This window comes from Lates calcarifer, linkage group LG10, assembly GCF_001640805.2.
Source record: "Lates calcarifer isolate ASB-BC8 linkage group LG10, TLL_Latcal_v3, whole genome shotgun sequence".
Classification (NCBI taxonomy): Eukaryota; Metazoa; Chordata; class Actinopteri; family Centropomidae; genus Lates; species Lates calcarifer.
This window is the reverse complement of record NC_066842.1, coordinates 20,998,516-21,011,181: the sequence shown is the minus strand read 5'-3', so window position 1 is coordinate 21,011,181 and position 12,666 is coordinate 20,998,516. Positions and strand designations below refer to the sequence as shown.

At 39.3% G+C, this 12,666-nt stretch overlaps 2 long non-coding RNA genes across 3 annotated transcripts in view; one reads left to right on the top strand and one right to left on the bottom strand.

Moving 5' to 3' along the window:
• LOC108901857 (uncharacterized) overlaps positions 1 to 12,666 on the bottom strand; it is a 105,184-nt gene that overhangs the window by 25,398 nt on the left and 67,120 nt on the right. The window lies entirely within an intron of this gene.
• LOC108901856 (uncharacterized) lies at positions 4,978 to 11,606 on the top strand. Its single transcript, XR_001963965.2, has 2 exons — positions 4,978 to 5,661; positions 6,639 to 11,606. It is a non-coding gene; the product is annotated as an uncharacterized LOC108901856 (long non-coding RNA).

The window sequence follows — 12,666 nt, the reverse complement described above, 5'->3', positions numbered from 1 at the left end:
AGAGTCTGCAATATCACGTTGGTGTCTATAAATTCTACAGACTAATGCTACCCCAAAATGGTAATGTGTCTGTCATGAAACGTTAGGTTTGTTTGGACTCTAATTTTGAGATCCTTGTGATTAGTCACACATTGCTTTTTGTTGCTTTCTGTTGCGTTTTTCCTGAAATGCCCAAATCCACCCAGAAATACTGAAGGGTTACCTTGTAAAATATCTCCAGGTAAACAAATCTGTAGTGTTTAATGGACTATGTTGTCATACCCCCTCAACCCTATCGCTTTTGGCTTTTAATATTCTGTTAAGGTATTTATGGTTATGTAGTCATCTAAAAGGAGTTGTTTAAAGTTTCAGAAAGAAAAGAAAGACTGTTATGGCAAAAGTCAACACTGACAAGAACTTGGGACATGAACTCAGCTCTCCTGTGTCAAATTAAATAGAACGTATGCCCAACCGTCTCCCTGACACTCTACAACCACACTTTTACCATTGTACCAGCAAAACATGTTGCTTTCCTATTCAAAATAAGTTGCATATGAACAGAAAGTATGAGACAGGGATTTAATGTGACCCAGAACTATGTCAACAACAAAGTTGATCTTTCTTTGACCTTTGTGACAACTGCCGGAATTAGTGACACTGATTTATTAAACACCACTCTACATAAAATATAGCTGCCATCTGAAAAGGAAAGCAGATGTGTAGTTAATGTAACATGAGAAATGTTTAACAGCCAACCTTTTTTTCTGATCAGAGGTTATTTTTCAGTCTCAAAATATCATTAATGCCCAAAAGCATGCCTAATATTCCTTTCTCTCTTGCTCTGTCTGTCTTTAACACACTGAACAACCAGAAGCTGAGTCTGGGGCCACATTCTTGCCCTCTCCACACTCAATTGCCAACACAGCACGTGGCTTTGTACTGGCTTCGCCGATGGCTCCTTTTAGAAGTTCTTAATGGGTCACACGCACAATACACTTTGTGTTACTGAGCAGTGAACCACCACTGAGGGGATCGGTGGTGTCACCAGGGTTCAGGTGATGGAGAGGGAGAGAGGGAGAAGGAAAGAAGGAGACCCATGGGTTGATGACATATTGGACTTGAGTTCGGACATGCAGGCCTACTGAAGACTAAGCTCCTCCATGTGTTCAGTTCTGTCTGTCCCTGACCTGAAGTCTGACCAGAAAACTTTGAGATGTCAGAACCTAAAAAATGAAATGAATGACGATTGCATTATGAAATACACATGCACGCACATACAGATTTACATACTGTATATGCAGAGGCACATACACTGCAAAAATGTACACATAATACACACATAAAACATTGCATGCAGAAACACTCACACATATAGAGATATGCATGCATACAGGCACACATATAGACATGTACCCACACACACAAGCACGCACACACATGGATATGTCCAACAGTGGTGAACAGCTGCATGGGTCGGTCTGGAGCGAGACCAGCCACCTCTTGGCCACAAAGGGCTGCTTGTGCCCCCAGCTCGCTAGGAACATAAAACACAAGAGATAAGACCAGACACTGTTTGCCAGGACCAGTGGACCTCCCCAAACAGGAACTGCAAGTGCAAGTGTTTGACACACACACACACACACACACACACACACACACACACACACACACACAGATGCAGGAAAGCACACACATGCATTAGAATGACAAACACATATATGGTACAGGTTTGAATGTATATATGTGGAGAACGTGCAGATTTGTTGATTTGTGAAAGCCCACCTCTGCTGATCTGCTTGTATTTACTTGAGGAGCTTGTTTGAAATATTTTAGACTCTTGATAAAGTTATTGATTGCTGAAGGAGATTAAGCTGCATTTCTCAAGAAGCATTTGACAGAATTTGATTAATCCCTTGTGATGACACACAAATAAAAAAGTATGTTGTTTTAATAACCAAGTCACTTCTAAAAGAAAATATATCACATTCTTCCTCTTACAAATGAAAAGTTGAACGCATAAGCGGTAAAATGCATCATTGCTCAATTCTATACTCTCGGGGTGTTTGTTGCTACAACCTTACTTACTCTGCTGTGACCAGTAGCTTTTAGTGGTTAATGTTAGCTAAGTAAATAATGTAAGCTTAAGGTAAGATTTGTTGTGTAACTGACTGAATTAATTTGCTGACTTGACTCCTCTTTACATATATTAGCATGTGTGCTGTAACTGTCACAGTGACTGCTGTTCAGTAAGCTGCATAAACTCACTTTAAAGGTTTCATTAGATGTAATCACATATGCAAAGAAATTCCCACTGCAGGGTTCTTATACATATCTAGCCATGGTGATACTTTTATAAAAACTACTGCAAAACGAGGAAACTGCCCTGAGAAGTAAAGAGTCACATCTATTGTGTTCTGAATAGTGGCTCATGCGAGATCTATTCTATTCTATGTGGCTCTATTTCTGCTGAGTCATGATTTGTCCAGTCACCACTTGCAGGCCCACACAGACACAGGGCCACACACACCATGACACAGTAGAGTCTGTGTGGCTTGGATCAAGGTCCACTTGCAGAGGGGGAGGAGGGAAAAACCCCTAAACGTGACTGATGTCTTTGTCCTTATCGCTGCCCTTCTTCTCCTCTCTCTCTCCATCTGTCTATCCATCACCGGCCCTGTCGCTCTCTCTCTCTCTCTCTCTCTCTCTCTCTCTCTCTCTCTCTGTCACCTCCCCATCTCTGCCCGTCTGTCGATGTCACCACTCCCCTCTGTTGCTCACGTATCTGTGGTCTACTGGACTGCTCTCCTTTCTCTCTTTGTTTTATGCAAAGCATGTGTGTTTCATATGACATAGCAAAAAATTAGCATCAATTCATATTCTCTTGGGAGTTCCTCTTAAGTGCACAACTTGATGGTCTTTTGGTGCTTTAAATATTTGTGTCCTTTGCGTCAACAGAGTTTGCATCTTTGTAAAGCCAGATGTGTGAGGAAGACATGGAGGCTGGCTGCATGAATGTTGCTGCATCACCCAGCAGTTTATTTTAATAATTTCCACTTCATTCATCAGCTGTCCATACTGACCAGTGAGCCATGCAGCTGTACCTCATTCATAACCTCCACCAACCACCACACACACACACACACACACACACACACACACACACACTCAAACACACAGATATGGTCAGGCAAAATTAAAAAAGAGAGGAGTCAAATGTGCATGTCCGTCAGAAAAACAGCACCCTCAAACACACTCCTAGGTTAAATGTTAGCTTGTATGGTTTAGAATGAGACTTGGGGGATTTTGCAGAACTGCAGTACGTATACAGAAGGTGGAAGCTTAAACATCTGTGTACGCAAATAAGAGTGAGAGGGCACTATGGTGTCTGAAACACCTGGGACTTGGGTCTCTTTTGGGAACAGTCTCAGTGTTTGATCCACACAATCAGCCTATCGCAAAGGAGATCACTGATATAAAAGGCGGGGAGTTGGATGGTCACACATGTATGCACACACAGTCATGCATACACATACAAATATAACTGTTTTGTTCTCAAAATACAATCTCAGACTAGTATTCCACCATGTTTTCTTATCTAGCACCTTACTTAATCTTGGTTCATTTAAGGCCATTATGATCTGAAACATTATGAGTTGTGACAAAAGGTTATTTTACAACGAGACCTGGATTCTGAGTAATTCAGTCATGGGACATGCAGAACATTTGAAAGAGATGTCCATCCATATAGGATTATTTTCACACCAGTAAAAATCTGTTATATTGAGTGGGTGAGACTGAGAGTGCCACCATGATGAATGGACTCGAGGTTTATTCAAACTGTAGCCCTCAAATTCCACTCATTCATGATCGTGAAGGGAAGTTCGAACAGAGCTAACTTAAAAAGGGGAAGTTCAGAGAGACAAAATGGCTATAATCAGCTGATGCTACAGGGGCTGGTTCATGTTCACAGAATAGCTACAATATGGCATCACAAATCTTAAGATAGAGAGTACATTGTTAGCAACAACTTCCTGCAGCAACTGTCACCTTGATGATCTATTTACAGGTAATTAAAAATACAAGGGGATGTATCTTTACAAAGTCCAAAGACAGATATGTTCTTCACTGAAAGCAGAAGAAATAAAGATTTTTTTTCTATTGTCTCCCTGTCTGTTTAAGTCTTTAATCTTAAGTTTTTATCCATTGTCCATGTTTTAAAAAAATCACGTTTATTTTTGTTTTTACTTACTTTACTACATAATGTATTGGACGGCTCCGATTACAAAGGTAAACAGAAAACAAAATGAAATTCATTTTCTATATGAATGAGATGGCTCATTGTTTGTAGTGTGAAAGCAAAACAGACCAAAAGGGACTTCATGATAGTAGGTGTATAATTTTAGTATGAATTCTGAATTCTTTAGTGTGAAAGCTTAGCAACTAAACTATTAAAACCATGCTGACAGTGAACTTTTAAGAAAGAGATCGTAAAAGGGATCTGTACAAACTAAGTATAGAAATCATTTATTAACCAGGGTGAGGAGGAAGACTTCCAGAGTGAAAAAGAGAATAAAACAGGCGTGTAGAGCTTGTATTCTACTCTGTGCATTTGCAGTATGACTGTCACCAAAACTGTCCAATGACCGAGTTCTCTGTCAGTCTGTATAAAGTCAAAGTGAATACGAACAATTTTTTTTTTCCTGAACCTGACCTAATGAACCAGACTATATGAGTTAAAGTACTCCTAGATAAATTACATACAACAGGACACCTTGTTGTTCATATCTTATCATCCCAAATGTATGCAGTTAAGATTTACTCTGCTTTTAGTCCTATGTTCTTTTCTCTCAGCTTTTCGTAATATCTGAACACTAATACAAAATATCTTGCCAAGACCATATTTCATAATAAAGTTTAATTGTGTTGTAATGGATTTTACTTTTACTGCTGTTGCTCTTCGCCACAATTTTCTACGATGTCCGCCTACTGCTGGCCCCACCCACAGTAGTTGGTATACGCTGAGAAAGCCAATGTTAAGCAACAAATCAGCACAAGGTCATTGATGAGGTATATCTTCATTTATTGTTATTTTCAGTGTCAGAATGTTGCATTCTGTAGCTTTAATGATTGATCAACTCTCAAGAGCACTGGTGTTTGGTATGAGTCATTAAATGAGAAAAGTTTTCTATTTGTGTCACTCCAACAGTGGTCAACTCACTGGCACAAAGCAGCAGCATTCTCCAAGTGTTTCACTGATTACAGCTAATTCCTACGTCACCTCCCCATGCCTCAAAACATTCCACTGCCGTTTTCTATTTTGGATTGTGGTATTTGCCTGTTTTTCTCTTCATTTAGCCACTTGAAAAAGGTCCTGTGATTGAGCTCCTTGTGAAGAACTCTCCTTCACTCCCAGAGGGATCTGACTAAACTTTAACTGATGTCGGGCAAAATAAGTCCACGACAAGAGGGGGACTGATTCCCATGTGATTGGTTGATAATTGCCATGTTTGGAATGATGGAAAGATTCTTTGAAATCTGTGTCGCCACTGTTCATGGGCAATTTACTGTACATGAAAGAGGAAAGGCGGTATCACTGATTAACAGAAGCCAATAAGTTAGAAGACTAACTCTACCTTTGGTGAACCCTGATCCAGAAACAATACATTAACTAACTATCTGGAGGTAGGTCACTCACTCTTTCCAAATACAAATATACTTGGTACTACCTGGTATCTACTGGTAGATTTAGCTTTCCTGAGAAAAGATAATAATTGTGCAAGTAAAGTAAAAGTATGCACAAGTTAACACCCTTAATACTGATAAGATTTAAAAAAATATTTCTATTGAATTGCTTTCAATTTCACAGTTTGACTTGGGTTAACAGCTACTGCTGTGACTCATAATCAAAAGGGTGGGCCAGTTCAGATACTGTAAATATGCTGTGCAGCTAACTTCCTGCTAAAATGTGTTAGATGGAGGTAAGCGGACATAATGGTGCACTGATAGCCTCTGATCAGCAGCAAACAGGATGTTTCTTTGAGTTTGCCATGGAGGATGTGAAACAAAAGGTGAAGTGTGAGGTGTGGCGAGCGGCATGCTGCAGGTTTGGAACAGCTGAGAGCGCACACTTTGACTCAGCATGTTGATACACTGCTTTTCTGCTAAGTCATGAGTGGAGCCACTGGTTGCTATAAGACTATTTCATGGTTCTGACAAGAAACAGTGGGGATATGTTATAATACTCTCAACATCTCAATAGGGAATAAGGTCAGCTTTGAGTCCTGAATTATTATCTCTGAGATGGGTTGGGAAATGTTCTTGTTTTCAGATTCTTGTGAAAATATCTTGCCCTTTACTTGATATTGATAAAATGATCAACTTCCTCCTCCACTTCTTCTGCGTGGTCTCAAGATACTGATACTTCATTCTAAGAAATTTGTGAAACAGCATTGGAAAGGAAATTGGAGATGCAATAAATAAATCAGTATAATGAAGTAACATTTTATGACTGAATGGGAGACAACCTGAGCTCTAAAGTAATTTAAAGATATCCAGAATCTGTTGATCGATGTCATCTCTTTGAATCATTTATCTCTCTTCTTACTTGTCCTGTATATATATATATGTAAATTCACAATATGTTCTGCTTGTTTCTACAGCTTCAGCAGCAGCAGGATCTAGCTGGTACTTCCCTCTGTGCCTTCCAGTGGCTGCAGCCAGTCAGTCTGACTAGCGCCCTCCATGAGCAACAGGTACTAAATGTTACTGCAGGACAGAAACCAAGCAGCTGGACAGGGACAAGTGCAGCACAGCCACAGGCGGCACCGATGGCACAGACAGTGGTGCAGCCCCCAGGAAACAGCTGCTCTGCTATCAGTCACACTCACACCACAGACAGAAGATGAGTAGTGAGGTTTCTGGAATCATACTTTATATGACTTAAGAGTTTGTTGTTAAATGACTAAATAGTAATCATGTGTGGGTAAGTTTGTTGAGGTGAAAGCATGTGTAAATTTTTTTTATTGGTTCATCAATAGCATGTCAACAGCATGGTGTCATCTGAATTAAGCTAAACATTATGTCACATACTTCTCACCCAGCCCACATTCTTATTGTTTTGTGAGTTCTTTGTGCGTGTGTGTGTATATATATACCAGCTCTGAACAAGTTAACCACATATCAACCAGCCAACCAAACAACAGCACAAAGCAAAGTCCAGGATGTATTCATTCAGACCAGTGGTAGATGAGGTTTAGACTAAGGCGAGGTGATAAATTGCAAAAATTACCAAGTTAAAAACAGGAAAACCTGGGCTTTTACCATACACAAGTCTCAGTATGTGGACAATGAGGTAGACAGAAAATGTGATACATACAACACCCATAATCAATTTAATCAAGGGAAAAACACCTCTGTCTTTTCCACACACATTCCCACGACTTTACACTTTAAGAACCAGAATAGCTTTAGTTTCTTTCACCTGTTCTTTGACTTTAAATTACTGTACATACTTTCATGTCCTGGTTACTGTCAGGTTGCACCTTGTGTTTTCACTTTCTGGGCATTTAAGTGCAAAACCCCATTCTCTTTAAACTTTATGGTTTTAATACAATGACACGATCTTCTGTTTACATACCTTGAATACAATCTTCAATTCTGCATACTCTCAATTATATAAAAAGAAACCTACAGAGTATCAAAGGTTGCTGCTACCAATTAAAAAGTTTGGGGGCTAAAGCATAACAAAGTAGGTGGGGAAATTTACTACATGATTTATTTTGTATGAAATTACTCAACATGAGACCTGATTTTCATTCATTTGAAATTGTTTATGCATCATGGACCAGGACGTGTGTGTAAAGGGAATTTATGAGACTATGCTTCTTAAGGACTGATAAAAATGCTTATGTAGGAAAAGAAACCAAGACTGAAAAGAGACTGAAAACAATTCAACCATTTTAAAACTTAGCTTTAGGGTGTGGTCACTAGTACTTGTTTCAAACCTATGACATGTTTCAGATGTGTTAAAATCAGTGTGTAAAGGCCAAGAAGCAACACATGCTTTAAATACACATGACGTGTCATTTCAAAGTTCAGTCATGCATGTGTTAAGGATGACCCATTCTGTATTTAAAAAATGTAATTAGGTCCAGCAAAGCACGAGACTGGTGCTTAACAATTAGGACCAGACCTGATACAGGCCACTGTGGCCTAATCTTATCAGTTGGGGTGGAGAGGGGAGAAGAGAGGAGGGACGGCTGGTGTTATTTCCGTTGGCTCTCTTTCACATCAATGTTTGCTGTGGCATGGTCGCTCCACATCACCCATGGCAGGGAAAGGTGGGCACTTATCAGTGTGAATAAAGTACCTTAAACCAGGAAATTCTTCAAGATGGAAAATAACATGGTTAAAAAAAAAAGAAAAGAAAAGAAAAAAAATCCCCTTTGCTATGTTTCAGACCAGAATATATCTGCTAACAAGCATTGGTAACGGTTTCTGTAATTCAACACACAACAGTTGAGATATAAGTCATCAATTCTTTTTTATTTGAGATGACATTACCTGAGAGTAATACGCATCTGTGTCAAGAATCAGTGAAACCTTCCCATCTAGCAAGCCTATAAAAGAGCTGTGTGAAATTTTTAAAAAGCAAAAGCAGCTAGTCATCTGTTAACATGTATTTTATGGTTAACATGCCTGTTCCTGGTGTTTCTTTACTTGAAAGTTCTCGGGAATGTGGGGTCCTGGCAGGGCCACAGTTAATATCACGAGGGCAGGTGGGGAGAAGGGTTAAGCACAGTGGGGTTTCATATCATATGTCTTTAATGTCTGTCTGTCTAACATTCCTGCTTCCCAAAGCCTGGTGTTCCCATCCATCTTCAGGCACAGACTGTCTGCCACCTCCCAACAACATGCACAATACCTGAATTCTTTCTCTTATCTCTTTTCTTTTTAATCCATACACATACATAAACACTTTGGCACACACACAACCCCGTGCACACAAACACTCACAGACATCCCCTCTCCTTCCCAGTTGGGACAGCATGGCACTGAGATCAGCCATGTAAAATAATACTAATGGCTAAAGTGCAGTGCCTCAACAGTATCACTGGCTGGACCGGATATTGAGTAGCTGAATTCTAATACATGACAGGCAAACTGGGATGTTCCCTGTTCTCCCTCTACACACACTCTTCTCACAGATTACACAGAAAAAATACATCCGACAATCCACTGACACATACTCATATCATCATATCTCATATTGTATTCAGATTTTCTATAAATAATGTGCATTCCTTATTTGAGTTCGCCTTTTGTGAAACACACTTAGACTCAAACTAAACTACTGTTTCAATGAGCCCCCCCCCCCTTCTTGTCTTCCCTTTCCTAGGCCTCAGTTCACCCCAGTATGGCCTCATGAAGGCCCACACCTCACTTCTGGACTTCCTGGCTACTGATTGCAGCATCTGACTCACAAAAGGCAAAACACAAGCTGCTGGTGTCTGTACCAGGTACCATCTGGGTCTGGTTACCCAGCAGTGAAGGCAGTAGAGGAGGAGGGGGCAGAGAATGACGGCAGGGTGGAATGTGTTCCCCTTATAAACTAACTGAGGGGCCATGAGAACCCACTAAAAAACATGGATGTATGTACATTACCTTTAAGTGTGAAACACTCATAATAACACATGAACAGTTTCTGGAAGATGTTAATGTGTTTCTGTTTTGGAGATTTGAATTACTGGTTTGCTTTCACATCAACTCTTTTTCCAACATAGACTACCAACTTCTTCAAGACCAGTTGGATGAACAGTTGACACATTTATCTGCATTTCCTTTAGAATTTTAGCAATCATACCATGAAGCAAAAGTTCCTTGCATTTTTGTTTTTTCAATCATGCAACCCCTAGCAAAGCTATGCCTAGTAGCATAGCCTCGTCACAGGTTGGAGGCCAGTTCAATTAAAGATACAAACTGTCTAGTTTAAATACCTTTTAGGGGCCTGATGGAGTAGAATTATTCAGCAATTCAGAAGCACAAAGCAAATATAAAAGTCAGAAAGCCATCTTGTGACCCCTCAGATCCCACCAAGGGGGAAACCACTGCCATTATTGTCTGAATGAGATACTCATTATGTCAAGATTTCTAAATGTCCCATATCCCACAAGCCTTAATCCCAGATCATGTGTCCAACATATAAATTACATAAAGAAAATTACATTACACATTTCAGAATCACATATGCTTAACCCTTGTGCACCCCCCGGTACATTTTTTTTGTATTTTTCAATTGAAAATACTCAATAATTTTGCCTCTGTTAATGGTAGTGGGACAACATTTTGCAAGGATTTCAGTTTTTCTATCAAATCAACCTTTGATCGAATAATAGGGCTATAACACACTGTGTAGAAGAAGAAGTTCCACCTTTTACCCTCGGAACATTTTTTGCACCATTGACTCCCATTATAACATACATTTTTGATCTTACTCTAATTTTAGCATAAAACAGTGTTTTACACATAACTACCTTTTCAGTCTAAACTTTTGGCTTGAAATTTTCCACTATATGGCTGAGGGCTCTATTATGTGCTCTTTCATTGAGGCCTTTTTTTGTTGCATTTCTGACTATTGCTTGGTAAGAGAATACATGATTACAACTAAAATGGTCTGGGTGTGTTGGTATTGATGTTAAATTGTGCTATGAATGTGTGTATTTAGAAAATTATTTTTTTGTGTGTGTACAGGGAAACAGAAAGTCTTTTTTGCTCATCATATTTTGAAGATCCCTGTCTCTCTCTCTTTCTTTCTTATGCCCACAGACCACATTTTCACCTTTTTTCACATTTTTTGCACTGAGGGTAAAACATTTTTTGGAGGGGCACACAAGGGTTAAATATCACACTGAAAACAGAATACAGTCATACAGCACCTGTCAGCATTAGCACATTCATGTGCATCAATGATTCAATTACTTTATCCAATCAGTTGACACATATGTACACACCTATAAGTGTCACTCTAAATACCTAGCATGTGGAAAAGATTAAACTGATGAACACATGACTAGTACTATAAAATCTTGGCACACACTTTATACCGTAGACACACAGTTATTGTAAGCGACTGTATTTCTCAACACACAGCTGCTTTCTGCTTTCCTACACTCTGCACACTGTCCACTGTCTTGTCTGCGTGACTGCTACACCACCTTTATCTCCCAGTCATGCTGCTGGGTGACATTACTGTATGAAGGATGTCCTGGACAGAACTGATAACACGTTCCTCATAACTGAGGTCATTTCCTCTACCCACAATGCATCTGGGCCAGCTGGTGAACTAGTTTGTGGGTTAGCAGTGGGGTCAACCTGCAAACCCTCACTGCTGAAGAGAAATACAGCACATCATGTGAAAATGTCACACTGTCTGTAATAGCGAGTGGTGGATATTATTTTTAGTCAACTATACAATTTAAGAAAAGGATTTTAACTGACTTTACTCGTTTAAATGAGTCACTTAAGGATCACACAGTGACGATGACAAGCTTAAATCTCAGTACACGGTGAGGTAATAATGGCACTTATTGACAACACAAAGTCTAGTGATGATCATTTCATAATGAAAACTGCAATGATAGCACCAAAAAATTCCATCATACAGTATAATGTATAATGTAAGGAAATGTATGTAAGGAAATTAATCTGCAAAACTGTTTTGAGATTCATACTGGAGCACAAACTTATCACATGGATACTACTACATAACAATTAAGATTATATCGCTGAGATTGAATGTGAGGGTTGCTCAGTCATGGGGAAAAGAGTTTATTTTAAGATAATAGTGGCCTCACTTGCCTGACCTAATAAAGCTGCATTTTGACACTCTATGCTCTGTCTGAGAAAAATGAAAAACTATCTTGCTTTTTAAAGTCCTCACCTTTCTCAAAAATGTGTGTTGCATTTTGTTCTTTCACCTGGATGTTTGACCTGCACTGCACAGAATGATGTATCTGAAGAGTTTGACACTAGAAAGATGTTTTCACTTTCACTTGCTGAGGGGGGACAAGTTTCTGTGTGCTTAAATCTGAGTTTAAAGTTACTACCTACAAGCATGATTTTGTGACATTGCATCTAGCCTGGGAGACAATCATTGTTAAATATGCAACTTACAGAAGTGTGATGTGAAGTAGTGCCCTGCAGTCTACCTTTTGAAGTGGATATATAATATTTGGATATTCACTAATCCTGGATTTCTGGTTGAGGGAGATGGAATTTTGATAATTTATCATTCTTAAGAAAGTAACTGTCTTTTTAGACACAAGTTATTATTCTACACAGAGTAATTTTATGTGTCTTAAAACACTTATGGAGGTGATCAGTTACACTTAACACAAATCTTCACTTTTGTAAACAAGTGATGTTTGCTGTTGTTGTAAAGCAGCATACACTTCCTACCCTTTGCCCAGCTGCTGACTTGCAGTTTGCTTCAGCTAGAGATTACAAACACAGGACTGCCTCCACAGCTCTGCAACAACATCTTTTAAAAGTGAGGACCACTGCAACTCATGATTAAGCCAGGGAAAGAGAGAAGGAGTGAAAGAATGCATCAAGTACCATCAGTAATTTCTCTTCCATAAGAGGAAAACAGACTTATTATAATCGTAGTTGATGATTATACTACTACTA